The following is a 19,209-nucleotide window of genomic DNA, read 5'->3' as shown; positions in this document are numbered from 1 at the left end:
GTATCATAACACTATTATTAAGTGAAAAGGTTTGGTAGAATCAATCCTTCCAACTAGACGCTCCATAGAGCGTTCACTGGGATGTCACGCAAATGATGTAATTTCATGGCACTCAAAATTCGCAAAAAGCGTGCCTTTCATGTAAACAATCTTCGCACTAGCAAGTCGTAGCAACAAATTGGATTAACCAGGTAGTTAAAGAGATATTGTTGGCTTCCCAAATAAACTTCATTTGCACTACAATGACAAAATCACTTGTCAAAGAAAAAATTCCTGTCTCCTCGCGTATCACATTTCAAAGTACGTATGAAAATTTGTTAACTCCTTTTCACCGCGTCCCGATTCCCGCGAAATTTTTCTTTCAAATATTATAATATAATAATAATAATAATAATAATAATAATAATAATAATAATAATAATATATATTTATTTATTTGCAACAATGTACATAAAGAATAAAATCAACTAATAAAAAACAGCATACTATACAAGTCGCACGTACTAAAGTACATATTTATATATCAGTATATATATATATAGAAACATAACGATTAAGACGGGGAAGGGGGGTTAGTATCAAACAGAAGAGCAGTTTTCAAGTTCCATTGCCATTCAATTTTCCTCTGTAATTCTACAAAGTTGGGCGTCTTAGAAAGTGTTTTACAAGTGTATAAATAATATTTGGTGTATAGAAGGAAAATATCTAGTTTGCGTTCATGGGCGTTCGTCAGCTTGCATTTTTCCTCCTTTATATGAAATAGAATCTGTTCATTCGGGCGAGTAAGTTTTAAGTTGCTCACATTATTGAACCATTTCACAATATCGGTGTAGATTGAAGACGTAGTAGCACAGTCCAAAAATGTATGAAGTATAGAGTCTTGGCTTGAGCATAGAGAGCATTGATCATCGACTGTAATTTTAAATCTTTTCAGTTCTCGCCTAGTAACAGTTATCCTATGCAGAAGCTTAAATAAGAATTGCCTTAGTTTATTATCTTTAGTTATTTTATATATCTTTTGAAAGTTAGCTTTCCAGGAAACAAACGAATCAGGGAAGAGTTGTTCCCAAGCTTTCACACCAACTGAACTTAACTGAGGTATATCCTCCATTTTGAAGAGATCATCAGGCGTGATTTGCGTTTTATATGCACTACATTTAATCTCGCTGGGAATAGCAGCAATCATTTGAAAATATTGAAGAAAATTAATTTCTAAATCAAATTTATCCTGAAATTCTTGGAGAGACAAGAACTTTCCGTCTTCATTAAGCAAATCTTGCACCAAAAAGATTCCTTTTTCAAACCATGTTTTCCAAAACAATGTTTTCCCCTCAATCTTTATTTCCCTATTATTCCACAAGACAAATTTCCGTCGCTGGTCAAGGCCATACATATTAACAAGTTCCTGAAAGTATTCTAGCAGTTCTTTATAGAACAGGGGCAAGCTTGAATCGATGCATTTTGTATCGTTGTTACAATTTAGTAAAAAGGTTAGGCCACCTTGTCTATTAAAATAGTAATTTGGAATTGTCTTCCAGTTAGCATCGCTGCTATCTAGCAGTCTGCCAATCCAGCTCAGACGAAGGGACTTTCACATAGTTCTAAAATTAATAAAATTTAATCCTCCATCTACAAGAGGTTGATAAATCACTTTTCTCTTGATTTTGTCTCTCTTATTTCTCCAAAGGAAAGCAAAGAGTTCAGCTTTGCGTTTTTTGAATAACATTTTCAGGGACTGTAAGCATCGAAGCAGTGTATACCAACTGAGGTACTCCAATTGTTTTCGCTAAGAGCGTTCGGCCATAAAGAGAAAGGTCACGCGTCTGCCACATATTCAGTTTCATCCTCATTTTTTGAATTCTGCTTAAAAAAATTGGCGCCATTAGTTTTTTGTTGATCGTATGATATATATATATTTATAAGTACCTAGGATTTTTATAGGTTCTCTTATCGATGTGAAATTCAATATCTTATTCTTGTACTCTTTCTTCGATCCAATCCACATAGCTTTTGTCTTTGTCGCATTAAAATTGAGACCTGATATTTCACCGAAGATGTTAATACAAGGCAAAGAAGCCTTAAGGGAGTCTATATCACTTAAAATGAGTGTTGTGTCATCGGCAAATTGAGATAGCTTCACTTCTTGAGAGTTTGGAAGAGAGATACCTTTGCACTCTGGAATATAACGGAGTTTCAGTGCTAACAATTCGACAGAAAGAATAAGTATGGGCTAAGCGGACAGCCTTGCCGTACCCCTCTTGATATTTTAAAGTAATTAGTCATATAGCCTCCATTCATCACTCCACTTTCGACATCGTTGTAGAGGACTGTAATCCATTTCCTAACAGCTGGTCCAAAGTTAAAAGCTTTTAGAGCCCTATGCAAAAAATCCCATTCTAGCGAATCAAAGGCCTTTTAAAATTCTACAAAGAGAAAGATACCAGAGATATTGCGTTCGGTGTACGACATTAAGTCATTTAGAAGCCTAATATTTTGCCGTATATACCTTCCTTTAATAAAGCCAGTTTGGTCAGGATGAATTAGTTTTAGCAAGAAAGGTTCCATACACATTACTATGATTCTTGCAAGAATTTTATAACCCACATTAAGAAGAGTAACGGGTCGCCAATTTCTTAAATCGTTTAAGTTCTCATCGCCCTTGGGGATTAGATTGATAATTCCTCTTCGTTGCGAAAGCGAGAGTTTGTTTTCTTGAAAGGCTTCATTATAAGAATCCAACAAGTTGGGTCCGATTAGTTCTATAAAGGTTTCATAAAATTCGACAGGAAAGCCATCGTCACCCGGAGTCTTGCCCTTTTGAAAATATTTAATAGCATTTTTCATTTCTTCAATTGATAAGTCGTGTTCCATTAGATCTTGTTCTTCCTGTGTTACCTTAGGAATCTCTAGCGCTTCTACGAATGAGTCAAAGTTAGCTTTATTTAAAGTATTTCATGCTCCACTATTTGACGACTCAAAAGTTGGGTAAAGTGTTCCTCAATTTTGTTACCTATGTCCTTGATATTGGTTAATGGCTCAGATTCTCAGTTTTTAGTTCCTTGATTAGTTTCTTTTCATATTTTTTTCTTTTCTAATTTAAAGAAATATTTTGTAGGCTTTTCTCCCTGCTCAATCCAGCGGGATTTAGAACGAGACATTGTCTCTCTACCTTTCATGTCATATAAATCGTTCAGTTGCTTTTTAGCTTCTTCATAGTTATTCAAAGTATTGGCATCAAGGCAAAGGTCTCTACATATTTTCTGGTCTAGCTCGTTGATTTCATTTTGCAATTCTATTTCTCTTTGTTTTACTTCTCGCCTTTTTTTCTTGGAGTAGGTGATAGTGAAGGCACGAATTTCCATTTTAATCATTTCCCAAAGTCATCGTTTATTTTCAAGATCCTTATATTGTTCTAAAATTTCTGGGTATGTCCTGTTAACAAGTTGAACGAAATTTTCATCCTCCAACAGCTGGTTATTAAATTTCCAGGACCCTGGGCCCCTTTAGAAATCTCCTTGAATTTGTAGAGACAAAAAAGTTGCCTTGTGATCAGGGCGGTCGGGCGATCAAGTTGCGCGTGTGACCCGTTCCAAATATTTTTTCACAAAATGTTTCCGAATCATTAAGTATCACCACACAAGACAAGAACATAATTCTAAAAGCTTATTCCACGCAAAAGGTAGGTTCTGGAGGTAATTTTGAGAGTGGAAATCAAGGTTACAGCAGACGGCAAAAACAAGCTCACGAGGCGCACATGGTATATTTAATTAAGTTAACAGTACAAATAAAATGATACAATTATCCACTTAAGGTGTTCGATTCGTTCTCTGCCTTTGTTTAACCCATAAGTTACCAGAGAATTTTCCATTTGGTTTCAGTGTTCTACATAACAGCACAATTGGTAAAATATTATAAATACAGCTCACTTTGATTTCGGCTCGACGTGGGATAGATTGTTGTCGAAGTCCATTACTCGTCGCTTTTAAGATTCCAGATATTTATTTTTCATCGCCTGTCTTGTTTATCCGATTGACTTTCCATTATTGAGCTCCATAGGGTATATTTTGTTTAAAGATCCACTAAAACGCCATTCGCGTCACAAGACTTTCGAGGCCATTGCAGGTTAAGTTAAATATTCTACTGTGTCCAGCAGAGAAATCTACGCATTTCCACTACCCTCTCGATCCTAACAAAATACACGCTGAAGGCTCTATGCACAAAGACACCACTTAGCAGGGGAGTGACAGGCAAGACGGTTACCGACACAGAAAAAAAAAAGAAAACGACCAAATATTACCCGTTTTTCCGAGTGGGATTCCCATACTGGCAACCGAGTAAATAGTACAGTTTGTTGAAAGTGTTAAAACTGGTTTGAGCCTCCTCCAAGCAAACGATTTTAAAAACTTCAATTATGGTCCGATTTTCCCAAATTGGGAGACGCCTTTATTAACGAAAAAGACAGTGTACAAATCAATGTTTGGTTACATCGTTTCTGGTGAACACTACACGCTCCGACAAAGTTCACATCCGAATAGTATGTATGGAAAATCAGGAAACCCAAAATGGAGTTAACCGTTATTATAAAGAAGAAAATAAAGGGCTTGACAAGGTGAAACGCTTTTGTTTTAACAGGGGCCGCGGAGTACGTTTGAAAGTACGAGGGAAGGGGGGGGGGGAGGGCTAGGTTTTTGTATGCATCACGGAAGTGTGAGGGGAGGGTAAGAGGCTATAGCCCCCAGCCCTCCCTCTCCGCGGCCCCTGTTTAAATGCAATTATCAACAGTCATTAAAACCTCACGCCTAAATGATAACGTATCCAGGCTCTACTGTGACATAATTATGTACTGGTAAGAAAAATAGTAAAACCCAAAAGAAAAGAGAGTGTTTTTGATCGAATCAAGTTATTTGAAACAACCAGTTTATTAACATAAACAAAGTTCCTGCGTTTTTCCCAATGTGGAACTAAATAAATACTGAGTTGATCGACAAAATCCTAACGTTTGACTATTTTGTCATTGAAGGAAAGAATAGCTTTATTTCACTCAAAGAAATCTTAAATAAATTCAGTATGCTAATGTGTGCCACAGCAAACACCTATGATTTTAAATTTAAAAGCTTACTTGCAAAATCAGCTCCATCACCTTGATTGAACAGCAATAATAGTATCCTTCTGCTGCAGGAAAAATACAAGCAAAACTAAGTTTCAACACACTAGAACAACTTCCTTTTTGAAGAAAAAACGAATTAAAGTTATCTGTCCTTCGGTACATGCCGAGATAGTTTAAAACGTTCTTTATACAAAGAACACCATAATTACAAAATGAAGACAAAACAAACCCTTACTGCCCCTATTGTGCCAATGTCAAACATACTATGTTACATTCTTCTCATGTGCCATATAGCAAAATCGTTTTGCGATGTATTCAGCATCTTGAAGTCTCTATGGGCAGATAGTTACACTCTCGGACTGGAAAATACCATCACCGGATAAGGAAAATGACTCCTTTATTCAATACCCTTGTCCCTATATTGGTTTATCTACAAGTACTTAGTTAAGGGGCGCCGTCAAAATCCCAATAATAAGGTTATTAAGTTAACCTTAAGGTTTCCAGAAAGCGGTCTCCGAAATTTCGAAACATGGTCAGCTCCAAACGATAAAGGACATGAATTCACCATTAAATTTGAACTTGTTCTTTTTATAAGACAAACGTAAGTTAACTTCTAGAGGTCAAAACCGAAACTCAACGTATAAACTATTTGAAAATTCTTACCGTCGAGTCAATCAAGTCATAAACGTGTTTACCACAACAAGAGACGAACCAAGCACATGTACATTTATCTGTCAATTCTACTTATCACAAATCAAAAAGCTGGCAAAGATTTGTTCATATTAACTGCGGGTTCTCGTGATGAAGGGGTTCACTGGTTTAGCTGGCTTCACACAGCAAATTATCCGTCCGACAGCACTTCCTCCAATCGCAGTCAACTCGTCCAATTCAACTCAACTTTTTATTAACGTTAAAGCAGTAAATCACATATACACACTACCTGCATTCAGCAAAGGCTGTACGCACATCACAACGCCGTGTAACTGCAATAGAAGACACGAATGGTTGTGGATTAAAATATATCTTACTCGGTTCCCGATTGAACGTATCATTTCAGCACAAACGTGTCAAAAAAGCAAGACACTTTTTCATTGGTGCAATCTGACCTACATGTAGACGCTTAATTATGCCAAACTAAGGTGCCAAAAAACAAGTTGACTCTTTTGGGAACGAACTGAATGAATTGTACAACAATCGAAATGAGAAAAAAATATTTTGCATACTGTCAGCGCTGTCCAGAAGAAATACTTGAAGAACTAAACGTTTTAACAGCCCGTGTATTCTTAAATTCGGAAACTGCGATAAATGAAAAGATAGGTCAAAATCGAGAAGAGGAAAATTTAAAGTGTTTCAAAGTCAATGCAATGTACGACTGCTTAATGAAATGGAACATATTATTGCACCATGTAAACTAACAAACGTTCGCAACTTTAAAACATTTTAACTCCGCTCATGCTACAGTTCCCTATATCAAAAACCAATATCAGACTATTTTAATTTAACTTGTTGATGAGCAAGAATCATTTCGCGATTAAGTATGAGGGCTTTGGGTTGCTTATAAGGGTAAACAAAATTGGAAGCGTTCTACCGAATTTCAAGACAGGAAACATTAATATACATAGAAAGAACGTGAACGAAACCTTTCTTACTTTATAGTTTTAAAGGAAGGACCTGAATTCGGTAAATTGTTCAAAGCAAGGTTAACCAGACTTTACTAACGCAGATTTGCTTGCATCAAAGGTGAATTGATGTAGGGTAATTTAAACCCGAAGGAAGATTTGCTCTCACGAAGGACAAACACTGAAAATGGATTACTGCTTTACTCACCCACTGCCGGACTCCGCAATAGACCATATTCGTATTCCCAGTATTGGACTGGAACTAGCTTGCACTGGAGGCTAATGCGGGGGAATATATTAAAAAGAATTTGCATTTGAAAAGATTTCCCCGCATTAGCCTCCATTGCAAGCTAGTTCCAGTTCAATACTGAGAATACGAATATGGTCTATTAGACGTAGAGAATGCCAAATGCCTGTTAATTATTTCTAATTTCGGGTCCAGATTATTCGCGGTCCTGCTTTCAAATGTAATATTATGGCTGCGTGAAGGACTAAGGTTGAGGCAAAACCCCTGGAGTGCAGAGGGGCCCACCCCCAAGGCCAGGATACGAACGAAGGGACAAGAGAACCCTCGTTTAGATTTGAATAGCGAATCTATCCATGTGGCCAATAGCGTGGGGTTTAACGGGGGCGCTTGGTTACATGTTAAGTTTTTGGTTAAAATCTTAAGCAAAGTTAAAGGAAGCTAGTCGAGGGACCTGAGTGAAACTGTTTGAAAACAGGAATCATCTAAAACGATCGTTACAAAAAAATGTAAACTGATTCAAAATGCAGAAAGGAAACTGCTCAATTCACCTTAGTTACACTTGCCACTGTGCACCCTTCCTCTCCTTAACTCTATAAAATGCATTTGGGCAAAGCACTGTTCGGCATCCTACCACACTTGCCAAATGAAAAGCTTACAACAGGTCACAACGGTGTTCCAAAAATATCTGTACTCATGCACAATATGTTTGCCGGAAGCCATTGCTCAGATTTTTTTAAGGTAAAATTTGCTTTACTTTGATGCAGTTAGTACTATTCAAAGACTAAACATACATAGCAGGAGTCAAGAAAGAATATTGTTTAAGCTAATGATCTTAGCTGAATAATGTCATTGATAAATTCTTAAAATTTTAACTCCAGTCTCTGGGAAAACACAATTGTTACAAGTTGTAACAATTCGTGCCACAAAGCAAAAAAAGGAACCTTCAATAAGAGAATTGTCAGAAGTTACCAGGGGGGAGGGGGTGGATATTTTCAGCGACAAAAATAAAATGACCCTTCCCTTGGAACTCATCCTAAAATTCTCTGACCCCCCCCCCCCCCTTCCTTCCCGGATAAATTATGCCTCTAAATTTGTTATACGGTGGTAGAAGAAAAATGGTTCAGTACTTTTAATAAAGCAGTGATATCTCTGCTGGAGAAATGGGAACAAAACGCATTTGGCTCAATAGGTTGATAATTGTTTCTACCAGTGGAAACCAAGAAGCCGGTACATGCAGTATTGTGATGTAATGTCACCATGGCAATGGGCAAGCCCTGTAAAAACACCCTTTATTTTGTTTTTAGTTGCTTATATCTCAAGAACGAACTCGCGTTCTTTAAAGTTTAAGACAAATGTTGTACAGTGGATTCAGAGCCACCTGAATTCTGTGATTTTTTTTAAGGTGGCTCTGATTCTGCTGTACAGATTTTTTTTAAACTTTGCCAAAAGTTTCATCTTGGCTTTCTGATCATTTTTCAGCAATAAAAAAGGGAGTTCACCGAGTTGGTTTTTGAGATATGAGCAACTAAATCCAAAATATAGGGTTTTTTTTGCTGGGCTTTCCCATTACCAAGGTAACTTATTACATCACAATAATGGCCCCATCTTCTTTGGAAATAATCGGTTTTTCATATGGTACCATAACCTTTTATTCTTGCGTGATGCAGTGTTGAAGCATCATTCGTTCTAAAGGGAGTGCCTTCAATTTTGTTAATACTGTTTTAAGCCACCTTAAGTGTCAATGGATTTAGCACTAGAGCACTAATTGGGGACACTAATGAGATTAACTCAAATCAGATCAAATCAAATTTTGGTTTTTCAGGAGAGGGGAAACCTCTCGGTGTGGTCGGACCAACAAACTCAACCCACACATGACGCCGAGTCTGGGATCAAACCCTGCGCCACATTGGTGGGAGGCGAGTGCTCTCACCACTGTGCCACCCCTGCTCCCCTTCCTCTTAGCCCTCCCTTTTGAAGGTTTAAAAAAACTGTGACCATCCACCCACCACCCCCCCCCCCCCCCCCCATCCCCCTGCCAATTTCAGACAAGTACCCAAGTGTCCTTGATTGGCAACAAACATCCTGTAATTTGAAATTACCACCATAAAAGAAAAAAAAATTAATGTTCTAACATTTGCAAAATCTCATTCTGGCAAGATATAGGATCAGCTTGCTTTCTTAAGAGTTTTCCATCCTCCTGACTGTTCACTGAAGGATAGAAATTATGAAAATGTACTGTACAACCAGCCACATCTTAAGTTAATTCTCAGATGCCTCTTACCTTAGCATAAGGCTTGCTTGCCCTTTAAATCACCTGCAGCTACAGCTCCATGCTGCCACACTTCCCTTTGAAAACACAAATAAATAATTTTATGATAGTGTTTTCAAATTCATAGTACATGTAAAATGAATTACAATAATAAACCAAAATAATAATACTGGTTTAGAAATTGAAGTCTGGGATACATAAAGTAAGGGATTGGAAAATGCAATTATCCAAAAAAATTGCTTGAAACATCAACATCAAGGAGTGAGAGAGATTGGACATTGATGACAGGGAACTTCCTATACTCTATACTCTAAGAAAATTGCTTCCCATTTCACAGATAATCCTTTCCCCCAATGTCATTTCCAAGGAAATTAGTGGCCCCCAGGCACTTTAAGACGTCAGAACTAGACAGAAAAGATAATGAAAGTTATTCTAAAATAACTAACATTAATAATAGTAATTTTGAAACTAAGCCAAGCATAAGTGGTATACATGTGCTAATAATAATAATAATAATAATAATAATAATAATAATCATGGCAAGACTGTGAGTCTAATCAAATGAAATTAATGCATATCTAATTACATATTAATGTTGTTGTGCCTCTGGTGTACCCAGAGAAAATCTCTCTGATCTCAGAGCAGAATAGAGAATCAGAAAACTCAAATGATGTACACCTGTACATGCACATTTCTTTGTTTGCACATTTTATATCTGGGGATCAAACCTGGGAGCAAGTTCTTCGTAAATTTAGAATTCACGACTCTTGTTGAGCTTTGAAAATGTAGAACAAGACTAAAACATTATTGAGCAAGATCGTACCTTGGTAGAGCTCTATTCTTGTCCACATTTCAAAGAAGATTTCTGTCTTGGTTAATGACGTCATCGGGATAAGTATATTTCCTAAAAGAAACATTGAAGAACTGCTTATGGAGATCATTATACTATCATAGTCTAATTCAACCTTGTCCCAACACCAGACACCAGCAGGAACAACCCCAGGTGTCAGCTTTAGAGAGGTTTCAATGGATGCCAACAGTGCACCCTTGAACCAAGTCCAAGTTTAAGTCTAATTTATCGAATTGGGGAGTAACAAAGATTTATGTAATACATGTATTTCAAGCTTATTGCCTGCATTGCTCTCAATCGGTACCTACCCTCCACCGAATATTGCTTATCAACAAATTAATAACAATTATTGGAATGGTAAACCACATGGGTTAGTTTACAAAACATTTGGCTGACAAAACATAGCCTCTTCCTGATGAAATGCAAAAAGAGAGCCAGTGGGTCTGGGGAACACCACAAGAGAAAGAAGTTCAAGAAATCAAGTCTTGCTGGACAAGACCACCTGGCTTTGTACAACCCTAACAGAGAAACCAAGATATCCATAGATTCATCTACCTTTGGACTACATGTATGTGGCATCCTTCTTCAAATTTAAAGGTACATGTAGATGACTAAAGCTGGAGACCAGTCATATTTACATCAGGGGCACTCACCCACAAAGCATGCACATATGTGCAAATTGAACAAGAGGCCCTTTACATTGACTTGGGTGAATGAGCGGTGCAGTGACTTTTATTTTTCGCAACGTACAACAAAACTTCTCTTCACTCGCCGAAGGTTACACATGAAAAAGGTACAACAGAATAAGCTATTTAAACTTAAATGGAAACGAAAAACAATAGTTTGAATAACAAAAGAAATGGGAAGCTTAATTAAATATTCCTGTGAAGAGGTGTCAGTGTGCATAAATTAAAAATTAGCAACCGTCAAATGTTCTTTTTCTTTTCTTTTTTTTTACAATAACAACAGTGACTATATCGTGGGTAAATTCAACACTGCAGAAACAAACCAGAAGCCACTTGTCCCACTTCTCACAAAATGTCCCCAAACTAGAATAAAGTGGTCCAGAATATGCCACATGCACTTTCACTTAAAAGAAGTAGTTCATGTGCCTGGAGATGAAAATTAATATCTAGTAGATGCACTCTCCAGGATCCAGTCACAATCGTTTCAATAACTTTTAAAGTAGATGCTTGGGCTAATCAATGTAAGCGGGAGTCACTCTTGTTTTTTGCAAGGGTTTGAGTGAAAATCAAGGCAGAGTAGCCGGCGGTCAGAGGAAAATTTGAGACAAACAGGCAGCAGTATACAGCTGGTGACCCGCTTCTAATGAAACCCACTCTACTCGCATGTGGATACCCACCAGCACAGTTACCCAGGGGATGGAAAACCCACTTTTTACATGAATTTAGAATCTGGCTTGCCTGATATTGAGAATTTTCTTTAAACAGAACAAGAGAGAAGGGCTAAAATAGAGACTTGTCTTCAATCAGCTACACATAATGTCCCCACTGAAGCCACTTCAAGCTGACACGCCGATGCATGTCAATGTAGAGGACAATGCGAAAGCAGTTTGGAGGTACAGCAGAAACACTACATGCCCATATGTACATCATGCAATTGGACAGAGGCACAGATGAAACTGCTCACACATACAGCGATCCCAAGAAATAAGCCTGAGGTCCAGTAAACCAGTGTCTGCTGATAAGCCAGTCACTCCTGTGGAGTCTCTCCCATCATCTTGTATTTCTTCAAGACCAAAGAGACTGATGAGACTTTCTCTTGAACTTACTGGACTTGCCTAACTTTATACTCTTGGATCCAGTTGTTAGATGTTTGGCTTGGTTTCTACAAAGTAGCACATTAAAACATCTTGCACCAACTTTGGTGGCCAATTCGAAAGCACATGCTACTTTGGCCACCCCACACATCTTGTACTCTAACAACTGCAATTTACTTAATATTCTATTTAATTATTCAATAGAACCTAACTTTTAATTAATTCATAACTTTTTTTTAAAACACCAACAAACAGTGTGAAATAAAATGAACCATGCAAATAGAACAAGCCTTGATAGTCTTGTCCAAAGCAATGGCACCTTTCAACAATTCAATTGGATCTGTTCTGCTCGCACCTGCACCATTGGGTGTATTTGTTTTTGCTTTCCTGTTCCTTCATGAATATAATTATTGGATATATTTTTCTAAGTTTATTTACCAGATGTATGAGTTGTTACACCCAATACAGCTGTGAAAATAATCATGACAATGATAATAATTTAATGATAATGAACTCTATAATTTAAGTGTCAGATGTACAGAAATCAAATCATATCAGATCAACTTAAGTCATGAAATCATAGGTTTGTTTTTGAGGAGGTGGGCAAAACCAGAGTCCTAAAGAAAAACTTCTTGGACGAGTCACTTTGCCTTGCATACTGTAAACAGCCTACATTAATTTAAGCTTAAGCACTTCTCATTTTTTCGTATTTTGTTAGACAACTTCATCCCAGGGTGAAATGCAGAAAAACCCAGGGGCTCTTCAAGGCTTAAGCCAATGTTTGCTGCACTTTTGGACGAGGCAAAGAAAGGTATTTGTACACGCGTAAAGGAATTACATGTAATAAAACAAGTTTATGATGACAAGTTTACGCCGACCCAGAGGGTGGTTAATCAAGTTCAGAGACTGGTTCAGCTGCTGTTGCAGCTAAACTTGAAGAATTTATCCAGACAAAACCCTTGGACAAGGGAGCTGACAGGACAGGTACTAATTCCTTTTCAAATGCAAGGATCTTATTTGTCCTGACCTGAACAATCAATGTGGATCATTTTGCAACCCATCTACTGCTGTATCAATGTTTATGTGATCTCAACAAGGAAGTTGAGGAATTAACAAGGCTTCTAAACTGCAGCAGTACAGTTACACATGGGAAGCGAATAGAGCCTTACAAAGTCCAACCTACCAGAGGTATGTGCCGCCGTGGCTGCTTTAGCCAGAATGCTTCTGGGGGAAAATCCTCTGGGAATTCCTTTTTAGGCTCAGGCTTGGGTCGACAAGTTCGGCCCCAGCAAAACCCCAAGTCGTTGTCCACCAAGATCCAGTAGAATCAAAAACAGAGCTAAGTCAAACTCCTTTAAGGCTGGTGGGTTACCGGATTCGCTGTCTGCTTTCTGGAGGAGAATCACATCAGACTCTTTTGTATTAGATGCAGTTGCCCACTGTCACTGTCATTGTCACTGTTCTTTTTCTGAAACTGAACAGATTATCATTGACAGAGAAGTCAAGAAATTTCTATCAAAAGGAATAATATTAAGTTATCCTCTTATGAGGATGGCCAGGTTCTATCTCCTATCTTTATATGACATTATAATAAAGATGGCTTTCACAGGGTTACCTATAATTAAACTAAAGAAACTAAAAGAGTCCGTATGGTATGCAAATTATCACGTAATCCCAGCAGAACCCAGAAATTTCGGGGGACATTGTTGACGTCATCATGCACTCTTGGAGAGACAACACAAACAAGCAATACAAGGCTTACGCATCAGCAAGTGGTTGCAGTTTTGTAGTAAAGGGTCACAGGATTGACTGCATACCATTGTAATTATTATAATTGTTGTACTTTGTTTTTTGCAGTCTGTTCAAGAATGGGTCAGTTACTCTACACTGAATACAGCCCGTTCAGCAGTTTCCAACATTGACGTGAATGACAGAGATGCTCCAGATCATACCCCATTGAAAGAGCATTTCCTTGTATGCAGATATCTTAAAGGATTTTTTAACAAGCTCAAGCCTGTGCCAAAGTATAACAACATTTGGTCTGTTGACACTGTCCTTGAATACCTGAGTTTGTTTTGGTTGTTTTGGCCTCTGGATCAAATCAACTTGAAGGATCTTACCCTAAAGCTAGTTACACGTGGATACTGATTGCTCTGACTACCGGACAAAGGTGTCAGACTCTTGCCTTTCTCCACATACTGTATCAGGGCAACATTGTGCAGAGGAATGATGAGTACTTTAATTTTACCCTAACAGAAAACCTTAAACAGGACAGACCTGGAAAGGTTTTTTGGCAATATACGCCTTTACAAGTACAATGTATCGAGTAGGAGAACTTTGTGTATATGAAACATTACTGTAACAGTAGATCACTGTCTAGAAGTTACTCAGAAAGTGAGAAGGTCCTCCAAATTACTTGTGTCATACATTAACCCACATAGAGCAGTAACTTTGGCTACTATTGGACGATGGGTCAAAACGCTACTCGGTCACTCAGGCTGATACTGTGATATTATCTGGCCACAGTTCTCAGTGTGCCAGCCTCAACAAGTAAGGCTTGGTTTCACGTTTGTCTCCCCTGATGTGATCATGGCAGCAGCTCGCTGGACAGAAGAGTCCACATTCAAGAAGTTCTACAAAAAGCCAGTTGCTTTCACAAAAATAATAATCAAATGAGTTTCGACTTACAATTAGTTGTTCTCAAAATAGGTTTCACTCTGTTCAACAATATGTATCAGAGTTGCGTGCAATTAAAATGTGTCAAGTTTCAATACACTTGCCTTATTAAAGTTCTTTTTGGGTGCTTTGACATTTTCTGCTTACTGCATTCTAAGTCTCATGGTAACCCGCATGTACATGTATGTCATGATTTGCTAGAATTGAAAATTACACAGGACTTTAATACATGTACATGTACCTGTAAGTTGAAGTTTGATGATGATTCTGCCAAATCATTAATAGTACAGTAGACTTGTTAACAGTTTTTTGGACATGTTACCATACATTTAATGTACTACGAATAAAAGTAAAGGCAATAGAATACAAACAATGATTACATTACATGAATCATTGATTATAATAATAATAATATTATACATCACTCTGCCATTTTCCTATTCTTCTCATCTAATCGAATGATAACATCCCCTACAGCAGATGTATTTCCTTGTGCGTTTGACGAAGGCTACGCAAGTATTCTTGTGACCATTGTTGCCAAATTATTTCCTTCCACTTGAGCAGGTGCTTCGCTCATTTACACAAATCTGTTTTCTTGATACAATGTGTTTGTATTTCAGGAACAAGATTACTATTCACGAACAGCATACAGTTGTGTGTTAGGACCAGAAATTATTGTCCGTCATAGCTAAGTGGGCAATTGTTTAGGGTGACCTAGGAACACTTCTTGGAACTCGTTCCAGCTAAGGTACCCACTTTCGATTGCTTTGTTCAAGACTGAGTTTATTAGGCCAATGATCCTTTCAAATTACCCACCCCAAATTGAACTGCCACCTGATCTGGTCGATGGATAGATATTTTTGCAGCTTCTCATCTTTCATAACAGCCTTCATCCACTTGGCTGCACCGATGAAAGTTCTACATGTATCATTATCAGAGTATAGTCAATCTGGGTTTTCAGTGGCGCGACAAATGTCTTGAGGCTTCGCAGGCCCTCTTCTGTTGTTATTTGGCAGGAGATCCAAATAGACTCCTCTTGTTAGACAGCAGGCATAGCATACATCAGGAAGCAAGCCTTACCTTCTCTTTTTTTCGAAATTTGATAACAAAGTGGTCCACTGTAATCCACCCCAATTACTTGGTATGGGTTTGTGCCTTGAGTACAGGTAGAGTGAAGACTTCCTGGTGATGGGACTGCATATGCCAATGCTTGAAGTCTCTTGCACCCATGACAAATTCGTTGCACGTTCTTTACCAGCTTCTTCAGCCTGGAATGCAGTATTGACTGTGTACCTTGGTCATTGTCAACCCAACTCCCCCATGCAGCATCTGGAGGTGGGCTTCTTCTAAAATTCAAGGAGTGCATAAGCAGTCGTCTGGAAGGTACAGTGTATATTGGATAATCTCCCTGTAATCGCCCCTGACACTCTACTATAATCCCTCTTGATTAATTTGCAGGTTCACAGCTACATGGCCCTTCTCTACTTCACTACTCTTTTGAACTTGAAGAGTCTCTGTTGGTTGGTTTCTTTTGTAGTAAGTGGACCCTTGATACTTGGCATTCCTCAGCTACAGAGAGCGTTCAATTCTTTGGATCCTCACACAGATACGTGGGGCCTCTTGTATGGGAAACTTGTTCAGCATGTTCGACTTTGTCCTCTTTGTCTATAGCCATTGAAGTCAACACTTTTCACACAATAAGCTTCCTTTTGGACTTCGTCAGAGGCCTCGTTTAGCACATCAGCTGGCCACTGTTCTGGGGTCCCCAGCCACTTTGGACCATTCCACCACAAATTCCAACATCGGCAGGATTCTCCGCTGTCAGAGAGTAACACCACATTACTTCTGGGATACTGTTGATTTTCGGGATGCGATTTGCCACAAACTGCTTTAACTCCCCCTGTCCTCTCATCCAGTATAGAGCAACCCAAGATATCAGACCAGGAGTGTGTGCTGCTTATGGGAAGTCCCTCCAGAGCACTATCACATTAGCTGGTAGGTTTATGGCCGTGTCTCGGGTTGCTCTATACTGGATGAGAGGACCAGTTCAAGCCTGGGGATGGTCAGTCCTTGCTTGGAAAGTCTTGATCTGGCTGCCACCAATCCTTGATTGGTCCCTGAACCATATCAAATGATCGCATAGACACAGGTTGATACTCCATTTGCAGATGCATCTCCAAATGAATGAAGTTATATCTTTTCTTGATGAGCAGCTAGGGATCTCTGTACTTTAATTCTCAGGGGTAGTTTGCTTCCCAGACATGCCAAGACTTGCATGATGAAGTAACTTGCCCACAAGAGTAACTGGTTAAGCCAGTCTCAGGGGGTCGTAATTCTTTGATACAGCTGTAGCTTGGCTAAGATGCCTCTCTTCATTGCCGTGGTATCCTAAGACGGCAAATTTACACTCAAGGCATCTCGTTCCTTAACCCATTGTAGGCCAAGCATGCTAGAAATAACCCTTGTCCAGGATACTTGGCGTAAGTCGCTTCTCCTCTTGTTGAAGATTTCACTGCTGACTCAAGTTCTGGTATGGTTGAATACCATTTGTACATGCAGGGCAAAACAAATCCTTGAAGATTGCCTTTGCTTTGCCTTTCAATTCCTTGGTCTTCATGACTATAGTCAATCCAGAAGTTAAGTGACCCAGTCACGTAGAGGAAAGCCTCCTGTACATGTATATCACCAGTCATAACAACCATGGTGTTGAATCTTCCCCTCAACAACACACACAAGAGTTTGTTTTGCAAGTCATTATATCATAGAGAGTTTGTTAAAAAATCTTTCTTTGAACAGAGAGCATTTCATCATTTGAATCAGTAAAGTATCTCCCGAAAAACCAAAGATATAAATTCTTTCAGTGTTTGCTGTGACGCGGTATTTACAATCATTTCAAGGTGGCCTCTTGCCATATATACATGCAAAACACCCCATTATTTCCTTGCAGAAAACTCAAACAAATGTGATTAGCATATCATAGAAAGTTTGTAAAAAAATATTTTCTTTGAACAGAGAGCATTATTTTCATTGTTTGAATCAGTGAATTATGTCCCAAAAAACTAAGATATGATTTTTTCAGTGTTTGCCATGACACGATACAGTTATTTACAATCATTTTATGAGAGCCTCTTGCCGACACGTGAAAAAGAAACCTAATACTTTTCCTTGCAGCAACCAAAATGAAAAGAAAGGATGGTTTGTGCCTTTCCAAAAACGTGTTAGTGAACATGTTTTTGCTCGGATTGTTTTGGTCTGGGTCTCATAACATGAAAACAGTTGGTTTTTCCAATCGATCTCTCGAGACACTTTGGTTACATTCTGCCGCAGCATGCTACAAATGTACAATTCGGCTTTATAGCAGGCAAAATTTTGCACACTAAGTGTGTTAAATTATGCACGCTAAGTGTGACACTGGACACGCTGAGGAAACAAAGAATTTGGCGTGCTAAGTTTTTACGAAAAAGCCAAGTGTGCCCTCTTTTGTATTCCACATTATAAAATATGCGCATACCTGTAATAGAGAACAAGCTTGGAGTGCTGTGTTACCGTGTTGTGAGCATGCTATCACCTTTAGCATCTAAGTCACATGGAGGGTCACATATTTGACCTCTTGCTTGTGGAACTTGCATTTAATGATAATGACAATTTATTTTCTCCTCATTGAACCTCAAATCAGTTTTTTCTTCCCTCTGCAACACCTTCTGTAAAGTGAGATGATGCTCTTCGATACTTCTTGCCCCACACCTCGCATCTTTCTATGTCCTCAAACATCTCAGTCATGGCTCTCTGGAATATTTCAGGGGCTGACACCAAACCAAACCGTAACCTTTCAAATTTAAATCTGCCAAAAGGTATGTTGAATGTGGTAAGCCAGGTGCTTTCGTCTGCCAGCCTGATCTGGTAAAATTCCGACGTGGCATCCAGTGTAAAGAAAAACTTGGCTTCTGAAAGACTTGCTGCTACTGGTACGTCTTCCACTGTTCTAAGTGGATAATGCTCTCTCTTCACCACCTTATTTAAATCCATCAGATCAAGACCAAATATTTATTATGCTAGCATCACCATTTGGCTTCTTCACTATAATTGGTACTGTCTTAAGTCTCTTTAATGGATAATTACACTCTTAAATATTTACACACGTTATATTCCTAGACCACTCTTACTTACACCCGCATATTACATGTAAATCCATAAACATGCCATGCATATAAAACATTTTCTAGTTCCTATACCTTCCCTTTTAGATATTGTGCCTCAAAGTTTTTGTAAATAGTGTTCCATGTAGACATTCAGGGTTGCATCAATATGCGGGCTTCTGCTAGAGCTGGTATTGACATGCCACTCACTCTGTGCTGCACTTGCTCCATGCTCTGCACTGTCCCTTGCTGCAGAGTCACCTTCAACTTCAAGATGCGGGTCCCCCTTTGGGAGCCACCCTGACTTGGTTCCCAATCGGCATCATCATCATCCTCTTCCGCATACTTCTGTTAAACTATCCTCTTCTGCGTACTTTAGTACCTTGCAATATGAAGGATTGCATACTTTGATCTCCTTCCCCCTCTTCACAGTGATCATACATGTTGTTCCCTTTATGCCTATGACCGTATATGCTCAGGGTCAGCATATTGCTTTTGCTCTGTTTTGGGAAGAATGTTGTCTCC

General features: G+C 38.6%; 1 long non-coding RNA gene across 3 annotated transcripts in view; it reads right to left on the bottom strand.

Annotated features, from left to right (window-relative positions):
* Positions 1-19,209, bottom strand: part of LOC138003352 (uncharacterized) — a 29,541-nt gene that overhangs the window by 2,885 nt on the left and 7,447 nt on the right. For 2 of the 3 annotated variants that reach the window (XR_011123504.1, XR_011123506.1), the window contains 5 exons: positions 13,056-13,346; positions 10,066-10,146; positions 9,255-9,319; positions 6,048-6,090; positions 5,120-5,172 (listed from right to left, as the gene is read on the bottom strand). This is a non-coding gene — a long non-coding RNA (uncharacterized lncRNA). Of the gene's footprint in view, positions 1-5,119; positions 5,173-6,047; positions 6,091-9,254; positions 9,320-10,065; positions 10,147-13,055; positions 13,347-14,652; positions 14,746-19,209 lie in introns of all 3 variants that reach the window. The other variant, XR_011123505.1, reaches the window with a different exon arrangement.

The sequence above is a fragment of the Montipora foliosa genome, chromosome 5, assembly GCF_036669935.1.
Source record: "Montipora foliosa isolate CH-2021 chromosome 5, ASM3666993v2, whole genome shotgun sequence".
Lineage (NCBI taxonomy): Eukaryota > Metazoa > Cnidaria > Anthozoa > Scleractinia > Acroporidae > Montipora > Montipora foliosa.
The sequence above is the reverse complement of the archived record's forward strand: the minus strand, read 5'-3'. Positions and strand labels throughout refer to the sequence as shown.